The following is a 23,352-nucleotide window of genomic DNA, read 5'->3' on the forward strand; positions in this document are numbered from 1 at the left end:
ACTCCGGCTGCTGCTGCCGTTCCCGCTGTGCTTGGCTGGGCCGCGGCTGGGACTAGCGCCCACTAGACGTGCAGGAGCCACCCCGCAGGAGGGAGGAGGTGGTATCCATGTTCCCTGAAAAACAGGCTCTGCTGACAAATCTCAGACGCCAGGAACAGAAGAACCGAAAGAAACTGCAAGAGTTTGAGCCAAAGGGATGGAATGTTGGAGTAGCTGAGGGTGAAGCTGCCGGAACTCCTCAAAGTGGAACAGCAAAGCCAGCACCAGAGATGGACAAGAAAAACAAACTATCAACGAAAATTAGCAGAAATCAAAGTTAGATGCTAAAGCAGCGAAAAACCGTTCACGCCACGATAGAAACAGAGTTGATGATGGAGTCTGAGAAACGAATCTTAGGGAGAGAAAGGACAGCAGTGAACATGGTCAGGTGCTGAGGATTCTGGTCCACTGGACCCCACCATCCCTAGGATAGTAAATACCATCCCAGTCATCACCCAGCAAGTTACCACCACAGCATTTCCTGTGTGTTTCAAAAAAATAAATAAAGGTGATTCTTAACATAAGTGCAAATAAAAAGTCATTCATCATAATCTAAACTGTCATAGTTTAGTTTACATTTTAACATTCTTTATCGTGCTAAAACCTTTGGTTTTTTAAATTTAATTTAATTTGGGATGGAGTTGTTGCCCTATTGCCCTGGCTGGACTGCAGTGATGCGATCTCGGCTCACTGCAACCTCGCCTCTCGGGTTCAAGCGATTCTCCTGCCTCAGCCTTCCGAGTAGGTGGGATTACTGGTGCCTGCCACCACTCCCAGCTAATTTTTGTACTTTTAGTAGACACAGGGTTTCATCATGTTGGCCAGGCTGGTCTCAAACTACTGACCTCAAGTGATCCGCCTGCCTCGGCCTTCCAAAGTGCTGGGCTTACAGGCATGAGCCACCATGGCCAGACAAACATTGTTTTTTAAAGTGGCAGCCACAATTTTTGTCTGTCTGGATATATTTTGGACTTTTGTATATTAAATATAACGTAAAATAGAAACTTTATTATGTTTTAGGTAATCTAACATTGATGTACACAAACAAACTTTACAGATTACTGTAGGATTCAGTAAACGATGTATATGACATTTATGTCTCTAGTTTTTGATGTATTAATTTTATTTTAGAAAAGATTGGCTTCTTTAAAAATGTCTCCAAAAATGTAGGCTTATTTTATAAAATGCCAAAATAGTCAAAAAATGTAAAATACCATTTTGCATTTTACAAAAAGTAGAATACTATTTTGCCATTTTATACAATAAGCCTGAATTTGCCATACTGTATGAATACTGGTACTCAATTAAAACACCAAATATTTTAATCAAAATTATTTAAACTATGTTTATATAATATCTCAATTTTTAACTACAGCGATAGACATAAACAAATATTTCATAAATCAAACCTATTAGTATTAGGTTTATTTAGAAGTAATATATATAAAAGATTTGTTCAAAATGAATATTTTTCATAATAATTTGGTGTTTTCAAATATGCCGAAGTCTTATTTTGATCAGAGTAAGCCTGGGGATAGTTGACTTATTTCATTTTTTTTGTATAGTGTGTTCCAAATTTTCTAGTTTAACTTAATATCAACTGATGATGGGTAAACTTTTTTTAAATATTATAGGCCTATTATATTGTCAATGTTTTTAATTTAAAAATTCTGTCTTTTAATATTGTTTCAGGGATTTAGGTCTAGTTGAATCCGCACAACCTGTTAATCATTGTCACCTGCCAGATTACAATTCACTGTCAGTGTGCCTGTATGACTCTTCTTTCCATATTCTTTGAATTTGTATTACTTATTTGAAAGTTATATAATACAGCTCATACATTTCAAATCAAATCACCAGGTAAAATGAATTCGGGCTTAGTGTAAAGGAGCTGTTACAATCTTAGTGTTACATATATAGATGGATGTGGCTCAACGATTTAAACAAAAATATTGAACTATAACATGTGTTGCCATGAGTCAGCCTCTAATGAGTTTATAGATAAATCCAGATTTCACCACATTTATCCAGTGTGTTCAATACCTCTAAAGGTGGTAAATCAACAATTCTTATGCTACTGTCTGAGAAAACAGATTCTGCTGTTACCTAAGAAATCAGCTGGAAGGCATTTTTATAATCTTGCACCACATAAGGAAAAACTGAAAGGTAGTACTAATAAATGCAAACTACATCACCTGGAAAATGGGAATCCAGAATGTCACTTTAAATATTTAAGTGTTGTAACTTTGGGTAAAAAATAAATATGATAAAATAAATCTTTTGGTAAGCTTTGTGTAGCTTAACATCAGCATAAAGTAGAAAAAAAAATCTTAAAAATAATAGCCTACACTAAAAAACAAAACAAAACTAACATCCAATTCATACATATTGATCTTTGCATTGGGAGAGTCTAAAGCAGAACATTTGATGGACTTGATACAGTTATTTTTACCATATGGGCATACTGATAAAATCATCTATATTTAATTTGAATAAAACATGTTGGCAGGGCGCGGTGGCTCACGCCTATAATATCAGCACTTTGGGAGGCCGAGGTGGGCGGATCACCTGAGGTCAGGAGATCAAGAACAGCCTGGCTAACATGGTGAAAACCTGTCTCTACTAAAAAAAAAAAAAATACAAAAATTAGCCAGGCATGGTGGTGCGCGCCTGTAATCCCAGCTAGTCTACTCGGGAGACTGAGGCAGGAGAATCGCTGGAACCCAGGAGGCAAAGGCTGCAGTGAGCCGAGATCATGCCAATGCACTCCAGCGTGGGCGACAGAGCAAGACTCCGCCTCAAAAAAACAAAAACAACATGTCTGCATCTTAAAAATTCTACTTTGTACTATGAGTAATAAATGTCAAGTCTTTATCCTCAAGAGGATCCTGATTCTCAACCCAACATATATAGCAACCCATTCCCTGGTTTCTCCAAACTGAGGCCTCATTAAGGCTCAAATATGGAGTGAGAGAAATACAACAACAGAGCACGTGAAATAAGGATGAGGTAGGATGGTCAGCTCTGAGGCTCAGGAATTGCCTGGGGCATCCCAGTATAATGATGCCAACTGTGAAGTTTACTATGTAAAAATAAACATAAAATGAACATTGGTGAAAGTCTCTGGAATTATAAACAGTTGTGCCAAAAGGACTGAGCCAGAATGACATGTATTTAAGAAGTAAGGCAAATGTTTACTAGCACATAAATATTTGTTCCAAAGTTTATTACAGTAGCAATATTCTTTTCAGTAATGTCAGCTTTCTCAAGCTAAGGATGCCACAGACAAACTAAGTGCCTAATATATTGTAGGCAATTAGTTTCTAAATTCAACAAACTTGCAATAATTTTATAAATTTCACTGAACTCTGTTGCATGTATATATCTCACTGAAAGGCACTATCCAGTAGCTGTGTCCTTCACTTTTTTCTGGGATTTTCTGTTGCTGGATTCCAAACCAACTTTATTTGAATCCTAGTAATTTCTAAAATTCCAGATTTAATAACAGAAAGAAAGCAGAAATTAAGCCCAGAAATTAGGTTACCCCAAACAGTCCATATCTAATATATTTGATTCCCCAAAAGAAACAAATATTACACAAAGTAAACAAGTGGGTTTAAAATTCAACCTAAATTCAAAGGTAGCAGTTAACACCATATGCAAAAATTAGCAAAGTCACAATGTAGAAACTCTTAGTCTGTTATTCCAGAAAAAATAACAACATTTTTATTTCGGCATTTTTTGGAAAGAATAAATACATTAAATATAACAAAATATACCCACTAAACTATAATAAAGGATCTTTGAAATATAAATGATTTTGTTCTTATTTTTAAATATTTACTGTACTATATTCAGACAAGGCTTTCAGTGAAAAATACTTACAGCTACCATGTATGAATTAAAACAGCCCTGGGGGAAATAGTATTTTTTATTAATAATGAAGATTGAAGCTCCAAGTGATAGAGCAGGAGCACCATCAACTCAGACAAACACTGCCACTTTAAGTTCTAGCTCCCTTTCTAGCCTCATGCATTTCAAGGAAATCACTTCTCTTCTAATTACAAGCATCCAGAAAGAGCAGACAGTAAAATACAGGTAAGACAGCTCAGGTGGGCACGGTGGCTCACGCCTGTAATCCCAACATTTTGGGAGGCCGAAGCGGGCAGATCACGAGGTCAGGAGTTCGAGACCAGCCTGGCCATCATAGCGAAACCCCATCTCTACCAAAAACACAAAAAATTAACCACGTGTGGTGCGCGTGCCTGCTCGGGAGGCTGAGGCAGGGGAATTGCTTGAACCAAGGAGGTGGAGGTTGCAGTGAGCGGAGACCACGCCATTGCACTCCAGCCTGGGTGACACAGCGAGACTCCGTCTCAAAAAAACAAAACAAACAAAAAACAGCCAGCTCGGGCACAGAGGGAGGTGGAAGGAAAGTCTCTTGAGTAACTGCCAATCTTCACCCTCATACAATGGGCCCCAGTAAAACAGTGGGCCTTAATAGGCACATTCTTTTCCCTTCGGGTGCACTAAGATTGGGAAGCTAAAAGCAGACTGGGGGGCTGTGCCTGCAGCTGCAGAAAGATGTATGGGAACAGACACACAACTCTCCCTCCCAGATAAGCACAACGAAGAGACACAGAAGCAGTCCAAGCCTCCGATAAACTCTCCCACCCTGAATCCTTAAAAATTTTTAGTCTGTAAAAGAGTGTGGCTCTGACCTAACTCGGCCAGCTGCCCCCCTAGGTTTATTCAAAATAAACCTGTCCCTGTTGACTGTCAAGCCACCCTTCGTGTTTCTCTTCTCTTTAATTCTTATACCAAGGATGTAAAATAATTTCCCCTGGGAACACAGCTAATGACCCAAATGAAGCTCAAATGAAGGCATTTAACATTCATAATTTATATTTTAAAAATAAAATACTCCTGGATATAAAAAAAGGAAAAAAGATATAAAAACAAATGAAAGAAAAGGAAGGAAATGGATTACTCACAATATCTAAGGTATGGAAGCAACCTAAGTGTCCATCAACAGGTTAATAAATAAAGAAAATGTGATATATTTACACAATGGAATGCTACTCAGCCCTATGGGGAAAAAAAAGGAACTCTTGTTATTTGCAACAACATTGATGAAACTGGAGGACATGATGCTAAATAAGACGGCACAGAAAAAAACTTTCATAATATCATTTCTATGTAGAGTATAAAAAGGTTTAAACTCATAGAAGCATAGAGTAGAATGATGATTGTCTGGGGCTGGGAGTGGAGGAGATGTTGGTCAGAAGTAATGGGGCTGATTTTGTGAAGAGACGAAGACTGAGCGGTTGTGGCCACGTTGCCGACCTCGAGCAGCAGTTGGCTTCTCCACGTAGAACCTGGGAGTAGGAGACTCAGAATCGAATCTCTTCTCCCTCCTTCCTCCTGTTTTTGGCTTTGTGGAAACCTTATCAAACACAATGGCCAGCAATGTTACCAACAGAACAGATCCTCGCTCCATGAACTCCCATGTGTTCACTGGAAATCTCAACACTCTTGTGGTCAAGAAGTGTGATGTGGAGGCAATCTTTTCGATGTGCAGCAAAATTGTGGGTTGCTCGGTTCATAAGGGCTTTGCCTTTGTTCAACAGGTGAATGAGAGAAATGCCCCGGCTGCTGTAGAAGAGAGAAGGGCAGAATAATTGCTGGCCAGGTTTTAGATATTAACCTGGCTGCAGAGCCAAAAGTGAACGGAGGAAAAGCAGGTGTGAAATGATCTGCAGCGATGTATGGGTCAGTAACAGAACACCCTTCTCCATCGCCTCTATTCAGCTCCTCTCTTGACTTGGACTATGATTTTCAACGGGATTATTGTGAAAGGATGTACAGTTGCCCAGCACATTTTCCTCCTCCTCCTCCTCCTCCTCCTATTGCTTAGGCTGTAGTGCCCTCGAAACGTCAGCATGTTTCAGAAAACACCTCATGAAGGGGCAAAAGTGGCTTCAATTCTAAGAGTGGACAGCAGGGATCTTCCAAGTCTGGAAAGTTGAAAGGAGATGACCTTTAGGCCATTAAGAAGGAACTGACCCAGATAAAATAAAAGGTGGATTCAACCCTGGAAAACCTGGAAAAATTTAAAAGGAACAGAGCAAACAAGCAGTAGAGATGAAGAATGGTAAGTGAGAAGAGGAACAGAGCAGGAGCTCAGTGAAGAAAAATGAGATTAATGTGAAGTCTGAGGGGGGTGCAGATGACTCTGCTGAGGAGGGGGATCTACTGGATGATGATGATAATGAAGGTGGGGGATGGCCAGCTGGAGTTGACCAAGGATGAAAAAGAGGCTGAGGAAGGAGAGGATGACAGAGACAGCGCCAATGGCAAAAATGACTGTTAAGCACATAGTGGGGGTTAGAAATCTTATCCCAATATTTGTTTACCTAGGTGCTTCTCTAAGATCAAATTTTTTTACCAGATCTTCTTCTCTAGTATCTTCAGCACATGCTCATTGTCCTTGTCTTTCCCATGTTAATTCATATTGCCCTGCACCTAGGTCCCATTTCACCTCCTTTGACACTCCTAGTAGTTTTGTTAAGTCTTACCCTGTAGTTTTTGCTTTTAATTTTGAAACCTCTTTATGACTTAACAATAAAAAGGATGTATTTCTTTTTTTTTTTTTTTTTTTCTGAGATGGAGTCTTGCTCTGTTGCCCAGGCTGGAGTGCAGTGGTGCAATCTTGCTTCACTGCAACCTCCACTTCCCGGATTAAGTAATTCTCCTGCCTCAGCCTCCGGAGTAGCTAGGATTGCAGGCGCGTGCCACCACGCCCGGGTAATTTTATTTATTTTTGTATTTTAAGTAGAGACGGTGTTTCACCATGTTGGCCAGGCTGGTCTTGAACTTCTGACCTCGTGATCCACCCGCCTCGGCCTCTCAAAGTGCTTAGATTACAGGCATGAGCCACCGTGCCCGGCCGGATGTACGGTTTTTATCAACTGTCTCCAAAAGTATCTCATTATGCAGAAAGTACAGTTTTTTTCATTCATACATAGTTTCAGTAGTCGCCTCCCTAAAATCTCATTTAGTTGCATAGCTCCTAAAAGCAGCTGAGTTAGAAGTATGTGTGTTACACCCCCACATAGGTGTGATTTGTGGGGCAGTTCAACACAAATATAACAATGTATTTTTGTGAATGAGTTGCCATGTTAAATGCATCCTCTAGAAAAATAGTGTTATAGTGTTAAGATTTGCTTTTTAAGGTTGATACTGTGGGTTATTTTGTTAACAGCCTGATGTTTGGGACCTATTTTTCTCAAAATAAACAAGTCTTTATTAAACCAGAAATTTGGAGGAAAAAAACAGTGTCTTCCCTACATTTCCTACCTTAACACATAAGTTATTCTCCTCTCAGTTTTGATTCACCAGAGGATTGAATCATATCCTGAAGAATCAAAACCGAATAATATATCTGTTAAGGCAATGCAGGTTGTACACTAAAATTTCACATGCTTAGAATAATATAGTTTTTGCTCACATCCCCATCGTCTGTGAACTTTTTTTTTTTTGAGATGGAGTCTCGCTCTGTCTCCCAGGCTGGAGTGCAGTGGCACTAGGTCTAGTTGAATCTGCTCAACCTGTTAATCAGTGTCAGGTGCCAGATTCCAATTCACTATCAGTGTGCCTGTATGACTCTTCTTTCCATAGTCGTTGAATTAAATTATTACTTATTTGAATGTTATATAATACGGCTCATACATTTCAAATGAAACCACCAGGTAAAATGAGTTGTGGCTTAGTATAAAGAAGCTGTTAGCAACTTAGTATTATATATAGATGGATGCGGCTCAACAAGAATTTAGACAAAAATAATGAACTATAATGTGTTGCCATGACTTAGTCTCTAATGAGCTTATAAATAAATCCATATTTCAGCACACATATACAGTTTTGTTCAGTACCTCTAAAAGTGGTAAATCAAGAATTCTTAAGCTACAGAGAAAACAGATTCTGCTATTACCTAAGAAATCAACTGGAAGGCTTTTTTTTTTTTTTTTTTTTTTTTTTTTTGAGAAGGAGTTTCACCTGTCACCCAGGCTGGAGTGCAACAGCGCGATCTCGGCTCACTGTAACCTCTGCCTCCTGGGTTCAAGCGATTCTCCTGCCTCAGCCTCCTGAGTAGCTGGGATTATAGGCACACGCTACCACACCCAGCTAATTTTTGTATTTTTAGGAGAGATGGGGTTTCACCATGTTGGTCAGGCTGGTCTCGAACTCCTGACCTCAGGCGATCCGCCCACCTTGCCTCGCAAAGTGCTGGGATTACAGGCGTGAGCCACTGCACCTGGCCATCTGTGAGTCTTTTGTCTGCTTAAGAAGACTTAATCTTTCAGGGATTGTATCTTCTTTCATTTTCTATCTGCATCCTCCTTTTTCTTTAGCCAATGGATGAAAACAAGATGCAGAGAAGACATATTTGCGTCTTATCCACACATCACTTCCACTCACTACTAGTCAATGTGGGTAGAGCTGAGAATAGCAGTTTCCTGGCAGGACAGCCACTTCCTAGCAATAAAAACACACTAAAAAAATTATAAATCTTCTTTAAAAAGCTAACATATTTTAAACAAAATAAGTATATGCATCAATAATAAAGTGCTTGTGGTAAAATATTACTTTTATTTCTATTGAGCTCGGGTAATATTTGGCCAAAAGATAGCAAATATACAGCACAAAAATATTATTTTAAATAAGAATATTGTGAAGTTATTCTGTCAATAGAATACTATTATGACCTCATACTAATAGTCTCATCTATAGTTATGCAATACCAAATGCTTTTTATTAAAAGTTGCATTTTATATAATTATTCCATTTATATTACCCTCTTTCACTATTTCAATGCCTTCTTCCGTTTATATCAGTGGAAAACAGGCTAGCTGGTGCCAGGAAAGAACGTGCTGCTATCGCTATTTAACGATGATGATGAAGAGCACTTGTTTGGGTGGTATTCACGTGCCAAACACTGTTATTTGGCTTAAAGTACTGGTTTTCTATTTTTCCCTAAATTTATTGATAATATACAATTTTTTAGCTAAGAAGATTTTATCTCATTCATATGTTTTATGGAATTTGGTTTACGTTTAACTGTTTCTGATTTATCTGGAATGTGAAAATTTTCCATGAATCCAAATTGAGTACTATAAACAATCTTTTACTAAAAGCCTTTGTGAGGCAGAGTAGGATTCATACTTTTTATAATATGGAAGAAATGTGTTAACCATGTTCACAGTAATGACTCTGAATACAGCATTCTCAGTGCCCAGTATTCACCCTGAGTCACTCAGAAAAAACTGGTATCTCTGCAAAGACACAGAAAAAGGTGCCAAGAGGAAGTACACCACATTGCACATAAATGCTTTCCACATGCACCTATTAGGGTCTTAATTTAATCGGCTGTTATTTGCATGTCCAGATGCTTCCTGAATCTAGTCATACAAGTTTTTGGCAGCTAAAGGCATCTTTTACCCATTAGTTTTATATGATGATTTGTGTGGCTGGGAAATAAATTTTTTGTCAATTTACTCTAAATTGAGAGACTAGATTTGCAATCTTCAATCTTTCAGTGTTAAGGCAAATCAGATAAGAGCAATGTGTTATGTAGCATGCATTTTTCTGCCTATCAAAATTCTTGTATTGCCTTGGAAACCCGAGGGAGCCATCTAAATAATACTCCCTTTGAAAATCCTTTAGCCAGAATTTTAGATTTTAAAAGGTCAAGAACATAATGATCGAGCAAAGCCAAAATCATGTCTTTGCTCCGTGTTAGTAATCAGGCCATTTCAAAAAGCATGGCAATTATGCCAAGCCATTGAAAAAATGTGGTTTTGATTAACTTTATTCTACTTCAAATGTTTCATCTAATTGTTACTTTTATCATGTTAAACTAAGAAAAACTACATATATAACTCCATGCATTCTAGACATAATCATACTGTTTAAAGCTCAATATTGTATTACAGTATAGTAAAACCCTCTGTAATTAGATGTCAATTATTAATAAATTTATTATGTCTTCAAGGTATTTCAATTGTAAAAACAAATAATTAGGTATGCTTTTTCATAATAAGTTCAATCCTAGGAGGGTACACACTAGTGTCCATGGTATTTTTGTAATGAGTAGTGTAAAACTGGGCTACCAGAATGGTGCAGACATGCTGATTTAATTATAGTAAGAATGAGATCCCTTGTTGGTAGGCTATTGATGTTCCAGAGGCTGATCATTCACTACGGCTAAATGTCATTCCATAGTGCCAGTGACCCTTTCATCCAGGTTGTTTCTTCCTCCCATTGACGTCATCAGTGTTGTCTCCTCTGTTTATCTTAGGCTATCTCAGATGAGAGGTGATTTTTTTTCTTTTTGCATAAATTAGACTCCTTTTTTTTTTTCCTCTGCCATGAGATCCTTCTGTCCTCTCTACTGGAAGCACCATGTGGGAGGCAGGAATGATGACAATATACAAATATATTTCCTGCCATGTGGCCACCATAAGCAGCTTACAGCATGGCCCACCTAGAAATCACTTACTTCCAGGCCAGCTGAAGTGTTTTTGTGTCCCTTTCTCTTAAAAGCACCTCTGATTCAGTTTAGCCCAATCAGGATAATCTCCCTTTTGATGGCCACAAAGGCAACACATTACTGACCTAATTTTATGAGTAATTTCACACCACAGTTACAGTTTTTTTACACTCAAGAGGAAAGGATTACACAGCAGGTGTGAAACAGGCTTGGAATCTTGAGAATCATGTTAGAATTTTGCCCACCCACCTGAATAGACTTTTAAAATAGTCTTTTAGATTTTTTTTTTTTTTTTTTTTGAGACGGAGTCTCGCTCTGTTGCCCAGGCTTGAGTGCAGTGGCGCCGGCGCCATCTCGGCTACTGCAAGCTCCGCCTCCCGGGTTCACGCCATTCTCCTGCCTCGGCCTCCCCAGTAGCTGGGACTACAGGTGCCCAGCTATTTTTCGTATTTTTAGTAGAGACAGGGTTTCACCGTGTTAACCAGGATGGTCTCGATCTCCTGACCTTGTAATCCACCTGCCTCGGCCTCCCAAAGTGCTGGGATTACAGGCGTGAGCCACCACACCCAGCCTAGTCTTTTAGTTTCTTTTGTTATCTAAGTAAACAAAGATAATACCTGCAAATAATAATTAATTACTTTCCAATTTTATTCACAACAAATATTAACTAATTTTTTTTCTGGCTTAAATTATTTCTCTTTAATATACCATTTTATACATTCATGCACAGATATAACAATGCAAATGTATCCAATTATTCAATTTCTAAAAATTTTTTATTTAAAATGAGTTTAAAATAATTATTTTCTGTTTGAAGTTTTTTATTGTTGTACTCAAGAGTGTTACCTCTGTGCAGACAAAGTTGCCTGTGGTTTAATATTGGCTCTGCTATTGTGAGCAAGTCATTTCTCTCAGTAGCTCTGTTTCTTCCTCTGGTAAAATGAGGGTAATAATGATACCTATGTTATTAAGTTACTGTGAGAATTAAATTTATTAACACATATATAGTGTTATGGTCAGTACTCAGTAGAAATTAGGTAATTTTAATAAGATAATTATATGCTGAATTACATTAATACATGCTTTAACACAGAAATACTTTTCCCTAAGACATGACTTTTTCAACCAATAGACAAATATATATTAATTCTTTTAAAAATGTGGTATAAACAATGAAATACTATTCAGCGTCAAGAAAGGGTAAATCCCATTATTTGAAACAAGATAAATTTAGAAGACACTATGCTAGATGAAATAAGCCAGACACAGAAAGACAAATAGTGCATAATCTCGTTTATATGTAGAATTTAATAAAGTTTAACTCAAAAAAGTAGGAAGTGGAGTAATGGTTACCAGAGACTGGGGGTGGTTGGAAGGAAATAGAGAGTTGTTCATCAAAGGGTACAAAGTTTCAAATAGGGTAAATAGGTTTTGAGATCTATCGCACAGCAGGGACTATAGTAAACAATAATATATTGTGTATAGTAAACAACAATATATTGTGTATTTCAAAATAACAGAGTAAATTTCAAATGTCTCACCACAAAGGATAGGTGAGTTGATATACATATGTTATTCAACTCAACTTAATTATTCTTTTTTTTTTTTTTTTTTTGAGACGGAGTTTCGCTCTTGTCACCCAGGCTGGAGTGCAATGGCTCACCGCAACCTCTGTCTCCCGGGTTCACGTGATTCTCCTGCCTCAGCCTCCCGAGTAGCTGGGATTACAGGCGTGAGCCATCCATATTATATAGGTATATTAAAATTTCACATTGTACCCCATAAATGTATACAACTCTGATTTGCCATTTAAAAATACTATTAATACTTTTCTTAGAAAAAAGAGAGCAATAAACTTTAAGAACTGGGCCAGAGAAAAACGTGTTTTCATCTTCAAATTCCAGGAAACACACACACACACACACACACACACACACATATATTTTTTTTTTTATTTCGACTGGTTTGCTCATTTAGTGATGTAGGTTAGTAAACTTTTAATGTTATGAATAGTATGAACCCAACACTCAAGAATAAATTTTCTTGATTTTTAATGTTCAAAATAATAAAATACTTTAAAAGGCTCTAAAGCTACTGTTTTGAGTAAAATTCTCTCTAAATGTCTAAGTAAATTATTTCCTTCACTTGTTAGAGAAACAAGTTATTTGAATATATATATATTTAAAAATGTGTATATATATATATACACATACTTTTTTTTTTTTTTTTGAGACAGAGTCTTGCTCTGTTGCCCAGGCTGGAGTGCAGTCATGCAATCTCAGCTCACTGCAAACTCCGCCTCCTGGGTTCAAGCATGAATATGTATTTTTAAACTACATTTAAATTTACTGGAGTGCTAAAGAACAGTACTCAATGAGAAATGTTACCATAATATTTATATTTATGCTGTATGTGAATCTGCCAAGGATAGTATTAAAAACATTTAACTACTATTATAGCCCCAGATTGACTGATTAGAATTAACATGGGTTACGAACTACTGATGTGGCCAGCTTGTTTTCAGGCTTAACACTAATCATGATCTAACAGAATAAAAAATGAGAGCTAATAAATTTCCTGTACACTCGCTACGTGACTAAAAATGAAACAGACGGTAATTACTAATCAGTCACTTACAACGTGGTTTAACTTTAACCCTTTACTTTCACTTTTAGGACTTCTTGTCTATTCCAATCTAGCTACTTTTCACAGAGGACCTAAGCCATCACATGGAATTAAAAGGGGGTCCTAGGGCAACTAAAATTTTCTGGCTTGGGCTATACCTCAGTGTTATCTAAAGGCCTTTGGACTAACTCTAGTCCCCAACAGCCTGTCAGGGTGTCAGCACAAGGACTTCCAGTCTTTTCCTATTGCATTTTCCTTTTCTATGGTGGCTATTATGCCTCCTATCCCTTCTTTGTATACAATGTCGTGGATGTTTCTGCAACCTAAAGATATAATCTTGTTGGGTAGAGTTAGTCAGTGTCTTAGGAATGTAACTTAAAAAAAATGCCATTTTTGTGATTCCTTGAGATAGGGGGACTTTGGGATTTCAGTCTAAATTTTCTAGTAAGGGCGTTTTGTCCCCAGTAATAGACATTTATGGCACTGTATAGGGGAAGGTCACCTCATGTAAATACCCTCCCCCTCTCCATTTGTTTCTTCCCTCCATGTAAAAGTTCAGCATTGTCCAATGAGTTTGAACAGTTGATTTTCTTATGCTGGGGGGCATACTATAATAATAGCCTACCCAAACCCAAACCTAACTTTTGCCTAAAAAGAATTTGGAGTCAGAGTTTTTACCTAACACTTCTAATCCTGCAGTGCCACATAATGGAATAGAATTTTTCTCCATGGGGAGCCTTGTCAGCCCTTTGCCCAAAACCTCTCATCTTCCATTCTTTTCCCTTTTATGTCTATCAGTAATCAGGCCCCACATCCTATGTGTAAACAGAAAAACTCCACTTTCAACAGCCAGGAGGAAGCCATCCTAATAAGACAAATCTTAGCTTCAATACTGTCCCCAACAAAGAAAGGCAGCCATTCAATTTTTACACTTTTAAGGCATCTGTTCTGCATTCAATTACATTGGCATTCAAACGAGACAGAAATTTTATGTATAAAAGTTAATCAGTCTTACTTTGTGCTTTTTTAATTCTTCACTGGGGCCATAGCAAGGAAAGCCAAAAATAGTATTAAAACCTTCCCTTCATTAAAAAATCTTGCCCAAATCCAACTACTACATACTTTCTTCCAACATCTGGGGTACCCTGGGAGCCTTTTGGGCTGAGTGGGTCTAGAAATCCAGCAGGGCAAAAGGCTAGAATTTTAAGCAGGTAAGTGTAACTAAATCCTGCCGACTAGCTTCTCCAGGAACATGGGTAAAGGTCATGCTTGTATCCATGTTGCAGCACCTATCATGGTAGCCTGAACCCAAAGGAGAGAGAGAAGGGGGAGAAAGAGGATGCCCCTTCTCTCTTGCTCTCCACCCTGGGTCACACAAAAGGGAGAAAAGGAACTAAGGAAAGCTTTGTTTCTCCCTCTTGTTCTAGATGGGCAACAGACCATCTGCAGTCTATACTCCCCTCAAGTGTATTCTAAATTACTAAAGCTCCTTTAACCGTAAAACTCTAAAAAAAAAAAAAAAAAAAAAAAAAAAAAAAAGACATATTCTCTTTCATAAGGGCACAGCCATCTTACAAATTGGAGACCTAGCCAGTCAAAAAACAACAACAACAAAAAAGCCCCAAGGAAAAAAGGGTAGAACAAGATCCCCATTCCCAATTAAAATAAAACAATGCCCCTTAAAAACCTAATTAAAGTCTTGGTGATCCCATAAATACATAATAAAAAAAAAACTTTCTAATATGCATTTTAAAAAGCTTGCAAAAAACCAAAACCAAACCTCTTAGTAACTCTAAACTGTCCTTGCTAAATCAAAAACCAAATAACGCACCCCCGCCCTGCCACCTTTTTAAATAGCCTAAAAAAAGCTTTAGTAAAAACACCTACCTGTATCCCAACTCAATAAAAAAAACAGGTTTATTATTCAGGCAGCCCTTAATATTAAAAAAAAAAAATAGTTGCAAAAACAGGCTGTTTCCAAAAATCTAATTTTGCTCAGCCTCAATTTAAAACTTTGCAGTATGTAAATAACACTCTCCTCTGTGCCCCAACTGAGGGGGTCTTTCAAAAAGGCACTAAGGTTCTTTTTAATTTTCTAGCAGGTAAAAAATATAAAATATCCAAATCTAAAGCTCAGTTCAAACTTCAGTAAGGTACTTAAGTCCAGTCTTGTCAAAAAAAAAACTAAAGCAGACAGGCGCGGTGGCTCACGCCTATAATCCCAGCACTTTGACAGGCCGAGGCGGGCGGATCACAAGGTCAGGAGTTCGAGACCAGCCTGACCAACATAGTCAAACCCTGTCTCTACTAAAATACAAAAATTAGCCTGGCATGGTGGTGTGCGCCTGTAGTCCCAGCTACTCGGGAGGCTGAGGCAGGAGAATTGCTTGAACCTGGGAGGTGGAGTTGTGGTGAGCCAAGATCACGCGACTGCACTCCAGCCTAGGCAACAGAGTGAGACTCCATCTCAAAGAAAAAAAAACAAAAAACAAAAACTAAAGCATGAAGCAAAATAAATAAATAAATAAGCCTATTTCCTTCTTTCCTCTTTCCCAAAACCCTCAAAGAGCTAAAAGAATTTTAAGGCATTACAGGTTTTTGTAAATTATAAATACCTGGGTATGGTAAAATAGCTCATCCTTTGTATCACCTCATAAAAAACAAACAAACAAACAAAAATGTAAACAGCTAAAACTCACTTCCTAACTTAAAAACCTAAAACACAGGCCAGGCACGGTGGCTCATGCCTGTAATCCCAGCACTTTGGGAGGCCAAGGCGGGTGGATCACGAGGTCAGGAGTTCGAGACCAGCCTGGTCAATGCAGTGAAACCTCATCTCTACTAAAAATACAAAAATTACCTAGGCACTGTGGCAGGTGCCTGTAATCCCAGCTACTTGGGAGGCTAAGGCAGGAGAATTGCTGAAACGCAGGAGGCAGAGGTTGCAGTGAGCCAAGATTGGGCCACTGCACTCTAGCCTGGGTGACAGAGCAAGACACCATCTCAAAAAAATAAAATAAAACCTAAAACACAAAAACTTTTAACCTAAAACACAAAACACAAAACCTAAAACACAAAAACTTTTAAAGCACAGTCTCTATGGGAAGACTGAGGGCTGATGCCCTCAGGTATTTAATTTCTATGTATCAAAAGAAAAAAGAAAATAGCCCTAAAAGTTTTGGCTAAGGCTCAAGGTCTGACTCAACAGCAAGTGGGCTAACCATGGAAAATAACTTAACTGTTTACACCTCACACAGTACTGCAAAACTGTTGTCCTCTAAAAAATAGTCTCTGGCCATCACTGCCTCAAATATCAAGCTTTGCTGCTAAAAAAAATCTTTAGTAAAACAAACAAACAAAAAAAAACACCTTGCCCTTGCCCAAACCCAGACACTTTCTTCAAAAAAACCCTCTAAAAAAACCTAAACATAATTGTAAACAGGTAGTGGTGCAAACTAGGGAAAAAATGGTAAAATTACTGTTTATATTCTCTGTGAAGTTTTAATTAATAAAAAAAATTCTTAAAAAGCATTATTGGCTAGGCACAGCGGCTCACGCCTGTAATCCCAGCACTTTGGGAGGCCAAGGCAGGCAGATCACCTGAGGTCAGTAGTTTGAGACCAGCCTGGCCAACATGGTGAAACCCCGTCTCTACTAAAAATACAAAAATTAGCCAGGCATGGTGGTGGGCACCTGTAATCCCAGCTACTCGGGAGGCTGAGGCAGGAGAATCACTTGACCCTGGGAGGCGGAGGTTGCAGTGAGCCAAGATCGCGCCATTGCACTTCAGCCCAGAAGACAAGAGCAAGACTTGGTCTCCAAAAAAAAGAAAGCACTATTAAAAATAAATATCCAAGCTATAAATATATTTTAAAAGGCTTCATGTTTTTCTCTTCATAAATCTTTTCTAAAAAAAGTTTCTTAAGGGGCTGGGCACAGTGGCTCATGCCTGTAATCCCAGCACTTTGGGAGGTCAAGGCAGGTGGATCACAAGGTCAAGAGATCGAGATCATCCTGGCCAAGATGGTGAAACCCCTTCTCTACTAAAAAAAAAATACAAAAATTAGCTGGGCTTGGTGGCGTGCGCCTGTAGTCCCAGCTACTCAGGAGGCTGAGGCAGGAAAATCGTTTGAACCCGGGAGGCAGAGGTTGCAGTGAGCCGAGATCGCACCATTGCACTCCAGCCTGGGCAACAAGAGCAAAACTCCGTCTCCAACAAAAAAAAAAAAAAAAAAAAAAAAAAATTTCTTCTCAGTCAACTAAATGACTTTTCTCCACTGTGCCTTGCCATTCTTGGTCCATTCATAAAAGGTCCTAAAATAATTTCTGGTGGCCCAAAACTTCTTAAAAACAAGAACACCACAAATCTCATTTAAAAAAAATTTTTCTCATAAAATCCCTAAAAACTGTATTCCTAGCCCTGTAAATAAAAACTGTATTTCTAGCCTTGTTCCTAAAGGGCTTTACCCAGAGGCCAATAATCCAGTTAAAAACTGGCAAGTAAAAAATCTTGTAACTACTAAATCTTTTTTTTTCTGTGTGGTTATACATGTGTTGTGTGTGTAATGTCTATTTTAAAAAGCTCTAATTAAAAATAAGTGCTTAAATCAATTTTTTTAAATGAAGGCTGTGGTACCTTTCAGTTTATGTAACTTTAATCTTTAAAAAATAAAATCAGCCTTAAAACTTATTAATAAAGTATAAATGTCTTCAAAATGTAAATAGGTAATCAAAATTATTCTGGCCAAATATTAAATTTGCTAAATGTTTTAAGGTTGTAAACTGCTCCTTTGGCCTTTAAAAACCGTTCTATTTGCCTGCTTCACAATGAGTAAGGCCAAAAAGCGTATGTGCCCCTAACTATGCTAAAAAAAGTCAAAATTCATCTGCACCTAGAACATAACTAAAACAATTTACCAGGTTTTACATTCAAGTTAAAAATTGCTGAAAGTTATCATTATAACATATAATTAAAACTACTAAAAAAAAATTTACATGCAAGATATGCAAAAGCAGTAAAATGTGTTTTTAGTAAAATCTTTTTTAAAAGTACGTTTTGCCTAAAAATAAAAAAAGTCTTAAGGCAAAAGCTTTAAGCAAATTGTAAAAAAAATTGTGAAAATTAATCTTGCAAAAAAATTCTTATGTAAACATATCAACTAAAATTCAAAAGGATATTATATAGTTTTTCAAATTAAGCATTAAAATACAAACACAAGGTTTTATTAAAGCACTAATCAACTCTTAGCAAAATTTGTAAAGGGTTATAAAAGGTTTATAAAACTCTCACCTCATGGTCTAATTAGTTAAAATTGAAGAAAATTGTTTATAAGGTTTCATTAAAATTGGGGTTAACATTAACAGTACGCAAAAGTAAAATTTAGCTTTCTTTCTTTTAATTAAAAAAAATTATTATATATATTTTTTAAGATAGAGTCTCGCTCTGTCACCCAGGCTGGAGTGCAGTGGCGTGATCTCAGCTCACTGCAACCTCCACCTCCTGGGTTCAAGCTATTCTCCTGCCTCAGCCTCCTGCGTAGCTGGGACTACAGGTGCTTGCCACCACACCCAGCTACTTTTTTTATTTTTAGTAGAGACGGGATTTCACCATGTTGGCTAGGATGGTCTTGATTTCCTGACCTCATGATCCACCCTCCTAGGCCTCCCAAAGTGCTGGGATTACAGGCGTGAGCCACCACACCTGGCCAATCAAAATTTTTATGTAATAATAAGAGCTAGTAAAAGGTTTTGCTTTTTCAAATTTTAAGTCATCATTTTAGCAAAACAAATAACTTACGGTAATTTAAAATTTTATTTCAGAATATCAAGTGTTTTAAACCTCCAACATCTTCAACAAACTTCACAAAATCAAATTTCAGTTTCAAAGTTGTCTTTTCTAATGTCTAGCTCTTGAGTTCTGCAAGGGGCTCCTGGGGCATCCAAAACAGAGGTTAACAAAATTATTTAACAAGTTTAGGCAATATAAAATTGCCAAATTAATATCTAATCTTCTTCAGGTTATATTTTAGTAAGTATCATTAACATATGTTCCAAAACCATATAAAATATCTAAGATTCTAATGTCTAAATGTGCACCATCAATCACAATTAAGGTTATGTTATTAAAAGCCACAAAAATAACCACATTTCTTTGTCAGTTGTGCTGCTAACTGTAACCACCCTAAACATTTTGTCATTTATAAACAATTGTTATTTTAATTTTCTTCAAAAAATGGTTTACAATTAGCTGTAAAACTTTAACAAATGTTCTCCAATGCAGGTTTCTCATAACAAAACAAAACTCATAAATAGCTCATAATAAAAAAATTCTATAATAATAAAACTCATAATAAAAACTCATATTTATAAATATCAATAAAATAAACTCATAACTCATTAATAAAACTCATAATAAAAACATAATATTTATAAATATCAAGCAAAACAAAAGTTAACAAAATAAACTAAACTAATAAAAAACAAAAGCAATGTTTTTAACTTTTGCTTAAACCATTGCTAATCTTGGCTGGGTGTGGTGGCTCATGCCTATAATCCCAGCACTTTGGGAGGCCATGGCAGATGGATCACCTGAGGTCGGGAATTCAAGACCAGTCTGACCAACATGGAGAAACCCAGTTTCTACTAAAAATACAAAATTAGCCGGGCGTGGTCACGCATGCTTGTAATACCAGCTACTTGGGAGGTTGAGGCAGGAGAATCGCTTGAACCTGGGAGGCGGAGGTTGCAGTGAGCCAAGATCGTGCCATTGCACTCCAGCCTGGGCAACAAGAGCAAAACTCTGTCACACACACACACACACACACCCACACCCACACACAAATTGCTAATCTTTATTTTGCTTTTCAAAGTAAGTAAGAATTTCTTAAAACCTTTTAACAAGCAAGGTACACTCCTGTAAATAAAATTTAAAATGCATTTCTTTCTCTCAGCCTAGCTCCTCTAAAATCTAAAAACTAGTTAAATTATTCTTGACTTACAACAATATAGTTGTTTGCATCAGTGCAACACACGCACATACACACACACATAAATGTGCACCTCTTCCAAAAACCCTTAAACTAGCACCCCCCCCCCCAAAAAAATCCTAGCTACTGTTCCCTACACAATGCCCCTTTCAAGCAAAAAGCAGTCCAAAAAAATCCAATGCCTAATCTCTATAAAAATAGTTAGGGTTTCCACTCCTGAGTGGAGACTGAAAGAAGTTTGCTTGCCTTAGGTAAATAGCAACAGAAAGGTCCCTGAAAAGTCCCCAGCCCATGAGTCATTGCCTCCACCCCACATAATGTAAAATGCAGCCTGGAAAAAAAAATTCAAGCTGCAGGCACCAATAAAAAAACAGGCACAAAGTATTGTGCCTAAAAACATGCCCACAACTGCACAAATAAAAAAACCCTCCAGCCTATTTACATAAAAACTTGCACAAACCTCTAGCTCACTCAAATAAAAAACAAGGCCTGGTATAAAATGCCTTTATCCTTTATATAATCAGAGGGCTCCACAAAAAGTTTCTTCTCCTTTTGTGGGCATAAACACAGTGGGCTCCAGTGGGCACTCACCTTTATTTAAACTACACAGTGGCTCCTATAAATCATCATTTCAGACCCTAATTGGTCCCAGGCCAAGCTTTCACTTCAGCTTCTAATAGGTCCTGGGCCAAGCTAAGCAGCATCTATATATCATCATTTCAGCTTCTAATTGGTCCTGGGCCAAGATCTCAGCCCAAGCTTTCTAATTAGTCCCAGGCCAAGCTAAGTCACAAGATCTCCAAAACAGCCCACAAACTAAGCACATTTCTTTTTATTCCTAGTCCATAATAACCCTGAACCCCAGCCTCACAGGGGGAACTCCTATTCAGAAACCCCTCTCTGCTAGCAAAAAGCTTTCTTCTTTTGCTTATTAAACTTTCACTCCAACCTCACTTTTGTGTTCGTACTTTTTAATTTTCATAAAAATAAAACAAAAAACTCTAAGTGTTATCTCAAACAAAAGAAAACCTGTTAAATCTTGTTGCATTGCTAAAACTACATAGAACTACTCTAGGAATATACCAGGAAAGGCAGGATAATTCACAGTCCCTTTAAAGGAAGCAAATAGCTCCTGTAGGACCTGGGAGACAGCCCAAATATTCTGAGTGCCCAAACTGTAAAAGTGGAAAATGGGGCTTTATAAGCTCCCAAATTTATAAAACAATAACTATTAGACCTAAGAAATTAAATAGACAGAAACATAAAAATAGTGGGGGACTTCAATACTCCACTGACAGTACTAGACAGGTCATCAAGATAGAAAGTCAATAAAGAAAAAATGGATTTAAACTACACCCTGGAACAAATGGGCTTAACAGCTGTTTACAGAACATTCTAGCCAAAAACCACAAACTATGCATTTTATTAATCAGGACATGAAACTTTCTCCAAGACAGAACATATGATAGGCCAAAAAACAAGTCTCAATAAATTTAAGAAAATTGAAATGATATCAAGTACTTTCTCTGAACACAGTGGAATAAAATTGAAAGTTAACAACAAAAACCTTTAAAACCATTCAAATACATGGAAATTAAATAAACTGCTTCTGAATGATCATTGGGTCAGCAATAAAATCAAGACAAAAAACATTTAAAAATTTTAATGGAATGATATAGTGACAAAACCTATCAAAACCTCTGAGATACAGCAAAGGCCGTGCTAAGAGGAAAGTCCATAGCTTTAAATGTCTACATCAAAAAGTCTGAAAGAGCACAATATACTAAGGTCACACCTCAAGGAGCTAGAGAAACAAGAACAAACCAAACCCAAACCCAGCAGAAGAAAGGAAACAACCAAGATCAGTGCAGAACTAAATAAGATTAAAAAGAAAAAAAGACAAATGAAACATAAACCTGGTTTTTTAAAGGATAAATAACATTGATGGACCATTAGCAAGATTAAGAAAAAAAGAGAGAATATTCAATTAAGCTTAATTAGAAACAAAACAGGAAATATTACAACTGACATCACAGAAATACAAAAGATCATTCAAGGCTACTATGAACACCTTTACACACATAAACACAAAAATCTAGAGGAGATAAATTAATTCCTGCAAATGTACAACCCTCCTAGCTTAAATCGGGAAAAATCAGAAACCCTGAACAGACCAATAACAAGCAGTGTGATTAAAATCGTAATTTAAAAAATTAACAACAAAAGAAGTCCAAGACCAGACAGACTCACAGCAGAATTCTACCCAACATTAAAAGGAAAATTGGTACCAATCCTATTGACACTATTCCACACAACAGGGTAAGAGGGAACCTCCATAATTCATTGTATGAAGCTAGCATCACCCTAATACCAAAACCAGAAAAGGACATAGCCAAAAAAGAAGACTACAGACTGACCTAATGAACACAGAGGCTACAATCCTTTAAAAAAAAAAATTAGCTAACTGAATCCAACAACGTATCAAAAAGGTAATCCACTATGATCAAGTGGGTTTTGTATCAGGGATGCAAGGATGATTTAACATATACAAGTCAATAAATGTGATACACCAATAAACAGAATTATAAACAATGATCATCTCAATAAACACAGAAAAAGCATTTGACACAATCCGGCATTCCTTTATAATTAAAACCCTCAGCAAAATCTGCATACAAAGGACATATCTCAATGTAATAAAAGCCATCTATGTCAAACACACAGCCTACATAACACTCAACAGGGAAAAGTTGAAAGCATTCTCTCTGAAAACAGGAACAAGACCAGGATGTGTACTTTCACCATTTTTATTTAACATAGCACTGAAGTCCTAGCCAGAGCACTCAAATAGGAGAAAGAAATAAAGGGCATCCAAAGAGGAATTTAAGCTGTCACTATTTGTTGATGATATGATTGTATACCTAAAGAACCATAAAGACTCCTCCAAAAATCTCCCAGAACTGACAAGTGAATTCAGCAAAGTTTCTAGATACAAAATTTATGTACACAAATCAGTCACTCTGCTATACACCAACAGTGACTGGGTTGAGAATTAAATCAAGAATGCAACTTTTTTTTACAATAGCTGGAAAAAAAAATACTTAAAAATATACCTAAACAATGACATGAAAGACCTCTACAAGGAAAACC

The 23,352-nt window shown here is 37.2% G+C and overlaps 1 protein-coding gene and 1 pseudogene across 1 annotated transcript in view; one reads left to right on the plus strand and one right to left on the minus strand.

Annotated features, from left to right (window-relative positions):
* Nucleotides 1-4,926: 4,926 nt before the first annotated feature.
* The window catches only part of ZNF680 (zinc finger protein 680), a 65,795-nt gene continuing 47,369 nt past the window's right edge, over nucleotides 4,927-23,352 (minus strand). Inside the window, exon 5 of the transcript XR_008536368.2 lies at nucleotides 4,927-6,056. The gene's annotated coding sequence lies outside the window, so the exon portion shown is untranslated. The remainder of the gene's footprint in view (nucleotides 6,057-23,352) is intronic.
* Nucleotides 5,499-6,672, plus strand: LOC738107 (heterogeneous nuclear ribonucleoproteins C1/C2-like; annotated as a pseudogene).

This window comes from Pan troglodytes, chromosome 6, assembly GCF_028858775.2.
Source record: "Pan troglodytes isolate AG18354 chromosome 6, NHGRI_mPanTro3-v2.0_pri, whole genome shotgun sequence".
NCBI classification, from domain to species: domain Eukaryota; kingdom Metazoa; phylum Chordata; class Mammalia; order Primates; family Hominidae; genus Pan; species Pan troglodytes.